At 40.8% G+C, this 14,666-nt stretch overlaps 2 non-coding genes across 2 annotated transcripts; one reads left to right on the top strand and one right to left on the bottom strand.

Annotated features, from left to right (window-relative positions):
* The first annotated feature begins 272 nt into the window (after nucleotides 1–272).
* On the top strand, nucleotides 273–441 carry LOC127232019 (U1 spliceosomal RNA). Its single transcript, XR_007835324.1, has one exon. It is a non-coding gene; the product is annotated as a U1 spliceosomal RNA (small nuclear RNA).
* A 2,954-nt stretch (nucleotides 442–3,395) lies between these two features.
* LOC127232035 (U6 spliceosomal RNA) lies at nucleotides 3,396–3,502 on the bottom strand. Its single transcript, XR_007835336.1, has one exon. It is a non-coding gene; the product is annotated as a U6 spliceosomal RNA (small nuclear RNA).
* Nucleotides 3,503–14,666: the final 11,164 nt, after the last annotated feature.

Below are 14,666 nucleotides of genomic sequence, written 5' to 3'. Positions count from 1 at the left end.
AGCATCATTTGATTGAAGCTAAGGAGAGAAACCTTTGTGCAATATTCCTTTAAACGGTGTGAAGACGTGTCCCTGTGATTGGTTTAATAAAGAGCTGAATGGTCACTTAACTAGCCAGGAAGAGGTTAGGCAGGACTTTTGGGGACAGAGAGGACTTGGAGAAGAAGAAAGGTAGAATCACAGCCAGACACAGAGGGAGCAAGACATGCAGAAGGAGAAGTAAAGCCACGAGCTATGTGGCAGCACGTAGATGAATATAAACGGGTTATTTTATACTCACCTGGCAGGGGAAATAACATGATTACGAAGGTGGCTTTCCCAGAGCGAGGCTAATCCATTGCACTCCAGGTGTGCTGATCCTTGCGATTTCACCAAATTCGGGAAACTGGACTGCATAATTTGTGGTAGTGGGGGATTGTATGTTCATCACATTCATGCCTAGTGCTAGCAAAGATCAGAAGAAGGCACCAGATCCCTTGAAACTGAGCACCAGATCCCTTGAAACTGAAGTTACCAATGGTTATAAGCCACCGTATGGGTGCAGGGAGCTGAACCTGGTTCCTTTGGAAAAGCAGCCAGTGTTCTTAAATACACTGCTGTACTGTCTCCCCAGCCTCTGAAGACCTTTTAAAATATTTTATTTATTCTTTGAGAATTTCATACTTAGGTCCAATATATTTTGACTGTATCCATTTCCCCACTCTGCTTGGACCTTTCCCAATTCCTTGCCTTCTTCTCCTCCTCTTTTTTTTTTTTTTTTTTTTTTTTTTTTTTTTTTTTTTTTCTGAGACAGGCTTTATCTGTGTAGCTTTGTAGACCAAAATGGCCTTGAAGTCACAGAGATCTGCCTGCCTCTACCTCCCGAGTGCTGGGATTAAAGGTCAATGCCATCACCGCCTGTCTTCTCCTCCTCCGTTTTTCAAGATAACAAACATATGGAGTCCAAATTCATTCTCAAGTGTGGGGCCATCCACTGGGGCATTGGCAATCTACAAGTGGCCATATCCCACAAAGAAAATGATTTTCCCTTTCTCAGCAGCCATTAACTGTCAGTAGTTCCTCTGCTAGAAATGGGGACCTGGGAGCCCCTCTTCCATCCATGCAGGAATTTTTACTGTCTTGATCTTGTGCAGGGTAACCATAGATGTTGTGAGTCTGAGTGCAACAACCATGTCATGTTCAGAAGTCAGTAGTTCACAAAACATCTCGAGGACTTTTTTCAAATCTTAAAAAAAAAAAAACTTTTAAAGATTGTATGGATGGTTGTTTTACACAGTGTGTGTCTGTGCACCTTGTGTATGCCTTGTACCTGTGGAAACCAGAAGAGGGCATCAGATACCCTGAAACTAGAGTTATAGATGTTTGTGAGCCACTATGTGGGTGCCAGGGACTGAACTCAGGTCCTCCACTCAGTGCCTTTGATAACTGAGACCTCTCTCTAGCCCCTCACTTTGCTGTGAGTTATCATGAGTGACTGTTGAATTTTTGTCAAATGATATTTTCAAAGCTGTTAAAATAATTATAAAACTTTTCAACATGAGACTACAGTGGCTTCAAGTGGACCATTCTTTTATGAAGTTAAGCATGTACTCTGTGATGAGCACATTTGGTAATAATACATTATCTTCCTTTATTTTTTTTTTTTTCTGAGACAGGGTTTCCCTGTGTAACAGTCTGAAACTCACTTTGTAGGCCAGGCTGGCTTTGAACTCACAGAAATTCATCTGCCTCTGCCTCCCAAATGCTGGGATTAAAGGTGTGCATCACTGCCTTCGAGCATACATTATCTATTTGTATATCCCTGTTTTCCATTTGCTAGAATCTTTTTTAAAGATTTTTTTTAAAAAAATTATGTGTATATGGTATCTGTGTAAGGGGTTGTACATGTTGATTTCGGGTGCCTGTGAAGTAAAAAACTAGATAACCCCCGGAGCTGAAATTATAGATTGTTGTGAATCATCTGACTTGGGTGATAGGAACTGAACTTTGATCTACACTAGGCTTAAACTTCCAAATTCTTTCTCTGTATTTAGTATTGCTTGTTTGGTGCCTTGTGACTGACTGTTATAGACTTTGATGTGGCAATGGACTGGCCAGATTCCTAGGCTCTTCTAGGAAGTGTTTACTCCAGACCATGAGCTCTCTCTCTCTCCAATCCTACCACTGAAAATCTTAGGATCTTAGGGATTTTTGTATCTTCATGAGGAGTGTTACTCTAAAATTTTCTTTTCAAGTCTTTGTTTTTTTTTTTTTCCGTTTTCTTTTTAGATATATTGGGGGGGGGCCACGGGTATGTGCTCAAGTACAGTCCAAAGGTCAATGCTCAGGTATCTTCTTCAGTCTCTCTCCATCTTATTTTTCTGAAAGGCTTTCTTACTGAGTTTGGAGCTCACTGATTGGAGGTTAAAGATGTACACTGGCCAGCTTCTCAGGGGTTACTAGGGACCCAAATTCAGGTCCTCGTGTTTGTTTGACCAAGCCATCACCTAAATCCTCTGAACAAGTTCATGTTTCACAAAGGCATCCTCGATTCAATTTGGCTATGCTGGAGTGCGCAGCCCATCAGGAGCCTGTTTGCTGAGATGCTTGCTGCCGGGGAACAGCTGGTTTCTGCTCTTCCCTCCCACCCCTGCCCCTACTTGCTCACTCATTTCCTTTTTTTCCCCAATATAAATATTTAATGAAAAAAATATTTAATGCTAAAGTTTTCTCTGAGAATACTGCTTTAATGGCATCCCAGAAATTTTAATAGTGTTTTATCTTTATTCAGTTAAAAATATTTTTCCTTTTCTTCCTTTACCCAGGTTTGTAAAAGTGTTGTTTATATTAGCTTCCAGTTATTTGTAAGGGACTTTTCAAATACTTTTCTGTTATCTAAGTTAATCTTTTTTATTTTTGCATGAATTCATTCTAGATTTATAAGCATTGGCTTTATGGGTAAGAGTATAATATATTTTGTAAATGTACAACGCTGCCTTGATGAGATGTGTTATTACTGGGCACAAGTCAGGTTGATTAATATTGCCAACTTCTCCTGGGTTTGTTTGTTTTTTGTTCTTGTTGTTTTTGTAGACAGGGTTTCTCTTTGTAGCCCTACCTGTCGGGTAACTCAATTTGTAGATGAAGCCAGCCTGGAACTCAGAGATCTGCATGCCTCTGCCTTCCCAAATGTTGAAATTAAAGGTATGTACCAGGCCAGGAGGCGGTGCCACAGGCATGCCTTTAATCCCAGCACTCAGGAGACAGAGGCAGGTGGATCTCTGTGAGTTCGGGGCCAGCCTGATCTACAGAGCTAATTCCAGGACAGCTAGGACCGATACACAGAGGAAACCCTGTCTCAAAAAGAAAACAAAAACAAAAAAAACACCATCTGGCCTGGTTATGTTTTTTTGTTTTTAAATATGGAACACTTCATGGATTTTTGTGTCATTCTTGCATAGGGGCCATGCTACTCTTCTCTGTATTGTTCCAATTTTAATATATGTGCTGCCAAATCAAGTACAACTTAAATTATTCTGTCAATTATCCATAGTAGAGCTAAAATCACTAACATCTATTTCTCATTTAAATTTTGTTGTTTAGCTAAGTGTGGGGGTACTTTCCTTTAATCTCAGCAACTGGGAGGCAGAGGAAGGCCCATCTTTGAGTTCAAGGCCAGTCTGATCTATATAGTAAGATCCTGCCTAAAATAATAACAATAATAAAGCCTGGAGAGACAGCTCGACAGTTAGGTCACTGCTGATATTGCAGTGGTACTGGCAGGTCACAGCCATCTGTCATTCTATCCCAGGGCATCTGAAACCCTCTTTTGATCTCTGTGGACACCAGGTACACACATGGTACACAGACACAAATTCAGGCAAGTCCTCAACACACATAAAAATAAATGACTAAATCTAAGAACTGAAGCATAAATGGAAACTTTGGACTTGAGAATTGAATGACACATAGATATAAATCTGATTGTGTGTCTCTTTGGGCTGGGAGTTCCCATGAAATAATAGGGTGGAGATAAAGAATAGAGAGTTGAACAGATACAGCTGGTGTTCAAAGAGAGATGGGGACAAAGATAGAAAACTGAGATATCAGCACACATGTGAAGTTGCATACGTAATTCCTTAGGAAAAGACTGTACAGGCAGAACATCTGGGCTAGATAATTGGCACTTGCCATGCCATTACAGGTAAGTAAGGAGATTTAAAAGTCATGAAACATTGTGTAATTTTGGAGGAATTAGAAGCAAGACATGAGCTAGAACTGGGGCCCACAGTGAGCCATTTGGAAGCAGGTTTTCCCTATATTCTGTGCAGACCCTACAGAGATAAACGAGTCACTACCTTCAGGCATGAAGGCCAGAATACAAGCAGCCCTCCAAGGATGGTGACCCACACCAGATTTTGCACAGAGGCATGAAGAGCTGTATTCTGAGAGGGAGGATGTGAACCATAGTCCTTCAGGCCAGTCAGTGATGGAGGAAACCATGAACTTCTGTCCTGCACTGCTTACTGCTTTGAGCATTTGGCAGATATAACCAGAATCCTTTGAGGAGGAAGTTAGTATCACTTCAAGCTTGATATCCTGAATTCAGGAAAAGAAATCATCAGAATCATCCAGAAAAACAAGTGTCAGGAGATTCCAGAAAATGGAATTACCAGACATAGACTTGGAAAAACAATAATGATTACTGTGTTTAGAGGACAAAAAAACAAACAAAATAAAACAACAACAATAACAAACCTGAAAACTTTATCAGGAAGCCATTAACGGTACTTTTAAAACAATGACACAGTATATTTGCCACACGAAAATTCTAGAAATCAAAAATTATAATACCACCAGGTGGTGGTGGTGTACTTCTTTATTCCCAGTACTCAGCAGGCAGAGGCAGGTGGATCTCTGAGTTCAAGGCCACCCTGGTCTACAGAGTTCCAGGACAGCCAGGGCTACAAAGAGAAACCCTGTCTTGAAGCAAAAAAAGTTAATATCAGTTCTTTAATGGCTTTAGTAGATTAATCCTCTACCAAGGAGAATGGAATGAAATTCCAAAATGAAACAATAAGTAATTTAAAAAATGAAAATAGCTGGGGAGATGGCTCAGTGGTTAAGAGCACTGACTGTTCCTCCAGAGGACTTGGGTTCAATTCCCAGCATCCACATGGCAGCTCATTACTGTCTATAACTCCAGTTCCTAGAGATTGGATACCCTCACACAGGCATACATGCAGGCAAAACATCAATGCACATAAAATTAAAAATTAAAAAATGAAAATAATTGGAGGCTATAGAGATGGCTCAGTGGTTAGGAGCACTGACTGCTTTTCCAGAGAACCCTGGTTCAATTCCCAGCACCCATATGGCCACTCACAACTATCTGTAACACCCTCACAGACATACATATAGGCAAAACACCAATGTAAATAAATGTAAAAATAATTTTTAAAATGAGAATAATTAATATATATTGACACATTAATTATTTATGACAATCATAAATTCTATTAATATATTGGTTGTTATAAATAAAGTTTTACTATATTAATGTTAGCATTTTAAGAAGTTATGTATATATGTATGGATGTATATATACATACACAACAGCCATAAAGAATGACACAATAAGGCACAGCAAGTTTCATTGAGGTTCTAGAGGAAAAGGGAGAACTGGTTTTAGAGAGATGATTGCTGACTCAAGATACTCTACAGAGCCAAGGAAGGATCAATAAGAATAAACACTCAAACCCATATTAAAATAAGACTTTAGTGAACCAAGACAGGCTCAGTGCAGCCATCAGAAAAGAAAACCAGTTCAATGCACTACCATTGAACTCACCACAGACCTCAAGGACAGACAACAACAGGCTTCAAGTAAAATAAAAGATCTATATTGCCACTAGATAACTACTTAAAGGATGCCCTGTAGGGTGTTCACCATGCAGAAAAGAAAATAATCTTGCATGAAAAAAAAATCAGGTGAGCCAGTGAGGTGGCTCAGAGTAAAGGTCCTTGCTATGCAAGTTTGGCAATCTGAGTTTAATCCCCAGAACACACATAAAGGTGGAAGAAGGGAACTGACTCCCACAATGTTTCTCTTGGTCCCCATGCCCAATGTGGCACAAGCACCAGCCTCCCATTTATGCACACACACAATAAACAATTTTATTTTTTGGGTATGGTGACACACACTTTTAATCCCAGCACTTTCAAGGCAGCGGCATGTGGATTTCTGTGAGTTTGAGACCAGCCTGGTCTACAGAGCTAGTTCCAGGACAGCCTCCAAAGCCACAGGGAAACCATGTCCCAAAAAACCAAGGGGAAAAAAAAAAAGAGGACAAGAGAGGGTTAGGATAATAAATAAGAATAGCTCTAAACCATAGATTATTGATTATAAAATCATATTGATTATGAAAATAGGGTTATGCAAAAATTATAGAACTACAGCAGATGGTAAGACTGAGTATGTTGGGGGTATATATGTGGTAAATACTGGTAAGCCATTTATAAAGCTTTGCCAAGGACACTAAAGGTAACAATATCAGGGTTACTATTTTCATCTTTTAAGTTTATTTTATGTGTAGGAGTGTTTGCCTGTGTGTATGTACATATACCACATGCATGCAGTGTCTAAGGATGTCAGAAGAGGGCCTCAGATGTGGGTGCTGGAAATCAAACCTGTGTCTTAACTGCTGAATCATCTTTCCAGCAACTTGTTATCAGATTTTGATTCCCCCACCCCACCCCAGAAAAGGCTTCTCCATGTAGTCCTGCCTGTCCTGGAACTCTCTTTGTAGACCAGCCTGGCTTCAAACTCAAGAGATTTACCTGCCTCTGCCCCTTGAGTACTGGGATTAAAGGAGTACACCACCAACCACCCAGCAGATTTTGTTTTTTATAAGAGTATGCTAATTTCTAAGGAAGTCACAAAACAAGTGAAAACAACCTCCCTCCCCTGAAGAAAAAAAACAAAAACAAAAAACAGTGTGACCACAATATATACCACCTCACCTCCCCACTTGGATGACCATTATCAAGAGACCAGCTGTGAACCCAGCTAGCTGGGAGACTAACACAAGACCATGGGAGCCCACAGGCTCAAGGCCAGATTAGAAAACACAGAGAGACTCTGTCTCAAAAAACAAACAAAAAAACGCCTCCCGGTGGTGGTGCATGCCTTTAGTCCTAGCAATAGGGAGGCAGAGGCAGGCAGATCTCTGAGTTTGAGGCCAGCCTGGTCTATAGAGTGAGTTCTAGGACAGGATCCAAAAGCTACACAGAGAAACCTTGTCTCAAAGAAAACAAAACAAAAACAACCAAAAACAAAAAGCATGCCAAAACAATAACAAGTGTTGGTGTGGAAGATACTGTAGCACTCTTAATATTGTTTGTTGGGAATGTAAAATCGTATAGCTATTGTGAAACACAGCTTGACACCTCCTCACAAAGCTAATCACAAAGTGACTATTTGGCCCAGCAAAACCCTCTCCTAGGTATATGCCCTAAAGGATCAAGAGCAAGGATTCAAACAGACACCTATACTTAACTAAATGCTTACAGCAACATCATTTGCAGTAGACAAAAGGTCTCTCAGCAGGTAATTGACTAAGTCATTTTAAAATTTTGAACTCTTCTGTGGTTCTGGGAATTTAAATATTTTTCTCATAATTTCTTCTTTCTTTTTCTTTTTATTTTTTTACATTTATTTATTTATTGGTTTTTCGAGACCAGGTTTCTCCGTATTGCTTTGGAGCCTGTCCTGAAACTAGCTCTGCAGACCAGGCTGGACTCTGCCTCTGCCTCATGAATACTGGGATTAAAGGAAGTCCTGTGCCACCAATGACCTGCCCCTGTTCTTTCTTTAAGATTAGATATTTTGCTTCTAGGCTGCGCCCTTACCTTTTTTATGTTGATTCTCTCTCTCTCTCTTTTCCCTTAGCATCTTGGAAGATTTTCTTTTTATCTTTTAGACTCTGTATTGAATTTTAATTTCTGAAATCGTAATTTCAATTCCTAAGCATTCTATGTTGATTTCTTCATGACCTTTTGTCCATCTTATAAGACTTCAATGTTGGGCCAAGAGATCACTCAACTACTAAGAACCCAGACTGCTCTCTAGAGGACCCAGGTTCAGTGTCCAGCACTGACATGGTAGCTCACAACTGGCTGTAACTCCAGTTCCAGAGAATCTACCACCCCTTTCTGGTCTCTGTGGCTGCTATACACATGTGGTACACAGACAGACACACAGGCAAAATATTAATACACATACTTTTTTTTAAGTTTCCAAAAAATTTAAAGACTGCTGCAGTTTTAAATGTCTGAGTATATTTGAGAATTTAAAATATTTTCCTATTTGTTGACTTACCTCCACCCTCTTAATCATCCAAAAATATTTACCTGTGTCTCTTTCATGTTATGCGCCTCACATAAAACTGGCATTTCTTAGCTGTCAATAAGTATTTATAAGTGTTGTAGTTTAAAAACCAAACATAAAGTCTGCACAAATGAATGCCACCTACTGCTAGGCAGGTGTGGGCAGGTGGGGCCCCTTAGTGCTAGAATGTGAAATATTTGTCACAGCTTGTCACACCAGCTGCTCTAGTTCTCCCTAACTAGTTTAATTGGTTTCTCTGCTCAACTCCCTGCCCCTGTTCTTAGCCAGTATTTAAAGGACCAGGTACCATATTCTTTTTGTGTGGTGAAAACAAGTGGAGAGGTTTGTCCTTGCCACAGAGAGACTTACAATTGTTCTCTGCCTCTACCGTTTGTGTCTTGTGCTTTGAGCTGTCTTGCTCTTGGCTCGAGTCCCTATCCTCTGACCCAGCCAGGCATACAGCTACCAGCCCTCTCTGGCAGGAATCTTCTGTTGCCTTTTCTACTATACTGTAGTCGTCTGAGTTTCTTTTTCAGACATTTGACAAGGGAACTGGCTCGCTCGTGACCCAGTCCCATTATCTTGTGGTACCTTTTACATTCCTTTGTCAGGGTCACGTTAGAGATGATAAATATGTGTGTACAGTCTTCTATCTTTGACTAAACTTAAATATTAAGTTAAATCAAAGAATATTTGAAGATCCTTTTAGATGTAAAATTTAAAAATATTCACAAGGGAAGCCATACCCCACACACGGAGGAAGGAGGTCAGAGGACAACTTTCAGGCCCTGGTTCTTGCTTTCCAGCACGAGCATGCAGGGGCTTGAACTCACATCATCAGTTTTGGTGTTGAACACCTTTGCCTGATGAGTCATCTCACGGGTGCTTGGTCCTTAGATGTACATTTTTTGAGGAAATAAATACCTCACATTCATATGAACTGGTTGTTGAGAGGCTTCAGAAGCTTTGCTTTAGCAGATGGCGCCATTCCCCAGTTCAACACTGCCCCACATTGGAGACTGTTTTGCCCTGTATAACGGACATGAATAGGTTTCACTGACTAAACCTCAACTCAAATCTCAAATCCAAGTCTCTAAATAGTTTCAAGTTTCTGAAACGTTAGCATAACAGGACTTATGCTCTGTGGGTCTGCTGGTCACTGTTAGAACACTTCCCAAGCCTGCATTAAGATCCTTGGATTCCTGTGTTGGATCCCCAGCTCCTCAAAACATAGTACCAGCAGCACTTAGTGCTAGAGGCATTCAGATTCAAGCTGCTAAGTAGTCCTTAAATCCCTATTGAGGGTTCTGGGGGAGATGACCCAGTGGTAAAGAGTGTACTACTCTTACAGAGAATCTGAATTCAATTTCCAGCATGGTTCATATCCACCTGTTACTCCAGCTCCAGGTGCATCTGATGCCTCTGGCTTCTGTGGGCACCTCACACACAAATCCTTTTTAAAAAATCTCCTTTTAGTACATGGACATTACATTTCAGTGTTCTTCCTCCCAAGTTAGCCAAGATGTACTTTCCATAATCAAATCAGTACTAAGGCAGTAACTTTTAATGTTTTTGGAAAAACTGATCTATGAATAATAATAACAAGAAGAAAATGAATAGGGCATCTTTACTTTCTCTTCTGAATTTTAAAAATTAAGCAGTATGTCAATTATGTGTGAAATTAAAATCTTCATAGGGTTCATATAAACCTGAATAGTAAACATGAAATGTTAGAACTCAGAGGGCCTTGCCCTTTATTGAGCCTTACTTTTCAGTAATCAGAAACTTTATTATTTCTAGCAAGCAGACATGAACACTTCAGAAATTATAGATTTCAAAAACATCATTGCAGGGCGTGGAGCAGTACATAAGCCACCTAAAGTCAAAGCTTGGAGCGAAGCTCCTGTTGCCTTTGACTGACTTTGGGAAAAGCCACAATGATCAACAGACTAAACCACCTGTGAAAATGGTTTTCAGTCAGCTGAGACACTTCTGTCATAATTCTAGGCATTTGTCACCAATCCTGGGGCCCTGGCTTTCTCTTTCAGCTTTCTACAGCTTTACTTTTAAAAAATCCTTTCCTGGCCGGGCTATGGTAACACACACCTTTAATTCCAGCACTTGGGAGGCAGAGGCAGGCGGATCTCTGTGAGTTTGAGGCCAGCCTGATCTTCAAAGTCGCAGGTGGAATTTTTGTCTGAAGGATGGGTGGCATGGGTGAGTGATGCAGAGTCTCACTATGCAGTCCAGGCTGGCCTTGATCAGAATCTTTCTGTCCCTTTCTCTTGCCTATTGGGGTTACAAGTGTGTGGCCCCATGTGCAGCTACAATTCTAGGCATTCTGTATCACTTCATTAGACCACAGTTTGCGATGATTCTAAACATCTTGAAGGCCATATTCAGTGCAACTAGAGAAACCTAAAATACAGTAAATATTCTTTAAAATTTTGTTTTGAGTAGAGTGTGGTGGCACATGCCTTTAACTCTGGTACTTGTGAGATAGAGGCAGGTGAATCTTTGAGTGTTCAAGGCCAGGCTGATCTATAGAGGGAGTTCCAGGACAGCCAGAGCTAATAGGGAGATGCTATCTCAAAAAACAAAACAAAACTTCTCTCTTCCTTCTCCTCCTTTTTTTTTTTTTTTTTTTTTTTTTTTTTTTTTTGGTTTTTGGAGACAAGGTTTCTGTGGTTTTGGAGGCTGTCCTGGAACTAGTTGTAGATCAAGACCAAGCTGGTCTCAAAACTCACTGAGATCTGCCTGCCTCTGCTTCCAGAGTGCTGGGACTAAAGGTGTGCACCACCACCACCTGGCCATCAAGTAGCTTCTTAATACAATTTACTAGTAGAGAATGAAAACTGTGCCTGTTGACTACCTGTGCCTCTGTCCCTTTGTATTTATCTTTATGTACAATAAAGATCACGTAGTTCTACATGAGCTACATGGCCTCTACAATTAAGTAACCGAAATAAAATCTCATTTCTGTATAAATAAACTTTTAGGGCCCAAGTAGAGAGCTCAGTCAGAGTCAGTAAAGTGCTTGCAGTGTAGATATGAGGTCCTTAGCTCAGTCCCCCAGCACCCATTAAAGCCAGGTGTGGTAATCCCAGTATAGAGAAGATAGAAACAAGAAGATCCCTCCAGGGACTCACTCACCTGCCAGCCTAGTCTAATTGGTGAACCCCAGCATCAATGAGAGACCGGGTTTATAAAAACAAGAAGGATGGCTCCTCCAAGGTTGAGCTGTGGCCTCCATGAGCACCTACATACACATGTACCCACACACATGCATATGGATCCACACGCATACCTGTATGTACGCACAGAGGAGCTGAATACATTAGCTAAACTTGCCCTTATGGGGTCTATAATGTTCTCAGCTTCAGTTTCCAGTGCACCTGTAAGGAGTTTGTTGTGAATCATTGGGTACTCTCAGAAGTTCTTTTGAGATCTTTCCCATCCTGTCCAAAGATTTCATCGGTGTTAGCACACCCCCATGCCTAGGCCCCACCCCTTGGGGACCTGGCAGAATGCAAGCAGTACCCTGGCTCTATGCAGGCACAAAGGTCCCTTTAAGAGACAAACTCTGCATACTCCAGCTCTCTTTCCTGCTGCTCCTCTGAAGAGGCAGGCAGGCAGGTCTTTGCCTCTCTCTCTCTCTCTCTTTCTCCTTCTCCTATCATAACAACAGGGAAACTGTGTGAATACTCTTGACAGTCTCTCAAGAACTGCCTATATCATTGTCTTGAATCACAAAGTTTTGCTTCACTGTCTTTATTACAAATCTGACCATGTCTTTGGTTTTTCCAGCTTGGAAGTATGCACTGTATAATGGGTACTTCTCTCTCTCTCTGGTTTTTTGTTCATTTGTAAAAACTAGTCTTTCCTTTATTTCAAGTGACTCAGTATTTCCATGTCTATTTTTATTTTTACATTAAAATTTGGTATGTGTATGGATGCTTTGTCTGCATGTATGTATGCTACCCACAGAGGCCAGAAGAGAGCATTAGATCCTATGGAACTGGAGTTGCAGATAGTTGTGAACCTCTATGTTGGTGCTGGGAATTGAACACAGGTCCTCTGGAAGAACAGCAAGTACTCTTTAGCAAGTACTCTTTACCATTGAGCCATCACTCCAGCTCCATGTTTTTTTATTAATAATTTTTAATTATGACTTTTACATTTTTCTAGGGAGGCATGTGGAGGTCAGATAACAATCTTCAGCAGCTCTCCTCCATGTGGGCTCCAGGAATGAAACTCCCACTATCAGGTTCAGTGGCAACCCTGAGTCCCTCCCCCACATGAGCCATCTCACAAACCCCAGTATTTTCATGTTTAGACTAAGCTCCTAAAACTCCTGTCTGAAATTAGACACAGAATCAGTTACTTCTGGCCCATGAACTCGGGCTAAGGTGTTAAACTTTATTTTGCTGCAGTTTGAAAAATGCAAATTATGTTGATGGAGAGATGACTCAGTGGTTAAAAGCACTGGCTGCTCTTTCAGAGGCCCTAAGTTCAATTCCCAGCACCCACATGGGAGTTCACAACTCTCTGTAACTCCAATTCCTGGTGGATCTGGATTCTGCAGACACTGCACACACATGCTGCATGGACATACAGGCATACAAGCAGGCCAAACACCCATGCACATAAAAAAAGTAAATTAATAAATACGTAATAAATAAGAAGAAAGCAAGCAAATTCAACCTGAAATGTATACAAATGATTCTGACCCTTCCACAGGTGATAACTACAACTAATTGTCAGAAATTTCAAGTGATTTGGTCAAAATTACAGATTTGCAGTATCTTAATAGTAAAATTCACACTAGAATTCAAAGTGTGTTTCTCATTACAGTTCAAGAAATACTGATTACTGCCTTTCTGCCAAAGAAAGGTATTTTCTTTGAGTTTAGTGTTTTGGAAGATATGAGAGTATATGTAAAAAATTATAATGAGGAAAGTATGAATATACATGGAAGAGACTACAACAGAAGGAATTGTTACTTCTGGGTATTGATGTGGGATGCCCTTCTGTATGCTGCGAACATGTGTTGCTTTTATTGGTTGATGAATAAAGGTGTTTTGACCAATGACTAGGCAGAATACAGCTAGGTGGGAAATCCAAACATAGTTACAGAGAGAAAGAAGGCAGAGTTGAGAAGAAGCCATGTAGACACCAAAAGAGTAAGATTCTAGACCATTACTAGTAAGCCACGGCCACGTGGTGATACACAGATCAATAAAAATGGGTTAATTTATATGTAGAACAAGCCAGTAAGAAGCCCGAGTCACTGGCCAAACAAGTATAATTGATATTAAGCTTTAGAATGATTATTTAGTAAGCAGCTGCAGGGACCTGTGAGTGGGAGAGAAACCAGTTTAGTGGGACTTGACAAGACAGAGAAAAACTTCCAACTACAGGGTATTCTGAAAGGTAAGGGTGTGCTTCAGAGAGGAGGGCTTGGAAGATGGCAAAGGCAGATGATGCACGGTGGTAGTGTGGAGGAGAGGGAAGGGTGTTTTCAGACCAAAGGAACAGTGGGTTCAAAGACAGGGTGTTAGAAAACAAAAGCATACATCCAGCGGATTTGGAATCAGGGAAGGGCAAGGTTTGAGTCCTCTTGGTTTGCTGGAAGAGCCAGTTGAAAAAGAGAGGCAAAACCTCCTGGAGAAGTTTCTATGGGGGCAAATGGTTAATGATCGAATGAATTAGCCTTGGGTAGCAGAAAGGATACTCCTTTCACTCCAACAGGCAAATGTGACTGTTCAAACAGAAGGTTGTTGATTTCAGGGAGCAAACCCAAGGCTGCTACTGGAATGCTGCAAAGTGCATTTTGTTTACTTGTTTTGTTTTGAAAGAGTTACAAGAAGTTTAAGAAGAGTGAAATCTAAGCAGGGTTGAGAGCAGGATGGTAAGACCTAACATGAAAAGACACTGAAGAATCTGGACTTTGAACAATTTTATTTGCCAAATTAAGGATTTAGCACCTGAAGTTGACAAAGTGTTATTGAAGGATTTAAGCAATTTGTGGTTTCAGTTTCTGCTATGACCTGGCAGTTACTGAGTGTAGAACTGATGGTGGCATGGGAGCATAGAGGAAGACCCAGAGAACCAGAAGGTGGCCATTGTACTACGGATGTGAGCTCTCACCCAGCTTATCGTCCCTTTACTGCTGAAGACTCAGGCTACAGCACCTGACCTCTCCTTCCCAGGCATTTTCTGACCTGGGCCTCCTGTTTTGGTTTGTCATCAACATCCCTGCCACCATATCAGAGGCTATTCTGATGTGTGGAATTTT

Source organism: Phodopus roborovskii, unplaced genomic scaffold (genome assembly GCF_943737965.1).
Source record: "Phodopus roborovskii unplaced genomic scaffold, PHOROB, whole genome shotgun sequence".
In the NCBI taxonomy this organism is placed as follows: domain Eukaryota; kingdom Metazoa; phylum Chordata; class Mammalia; order Rodentia; family Cricetidae; genus Phodopus; species Phodopus roborovskii.
This window is presented reverse-complemented; position numbering and strand designations above follow the sequence as displayed.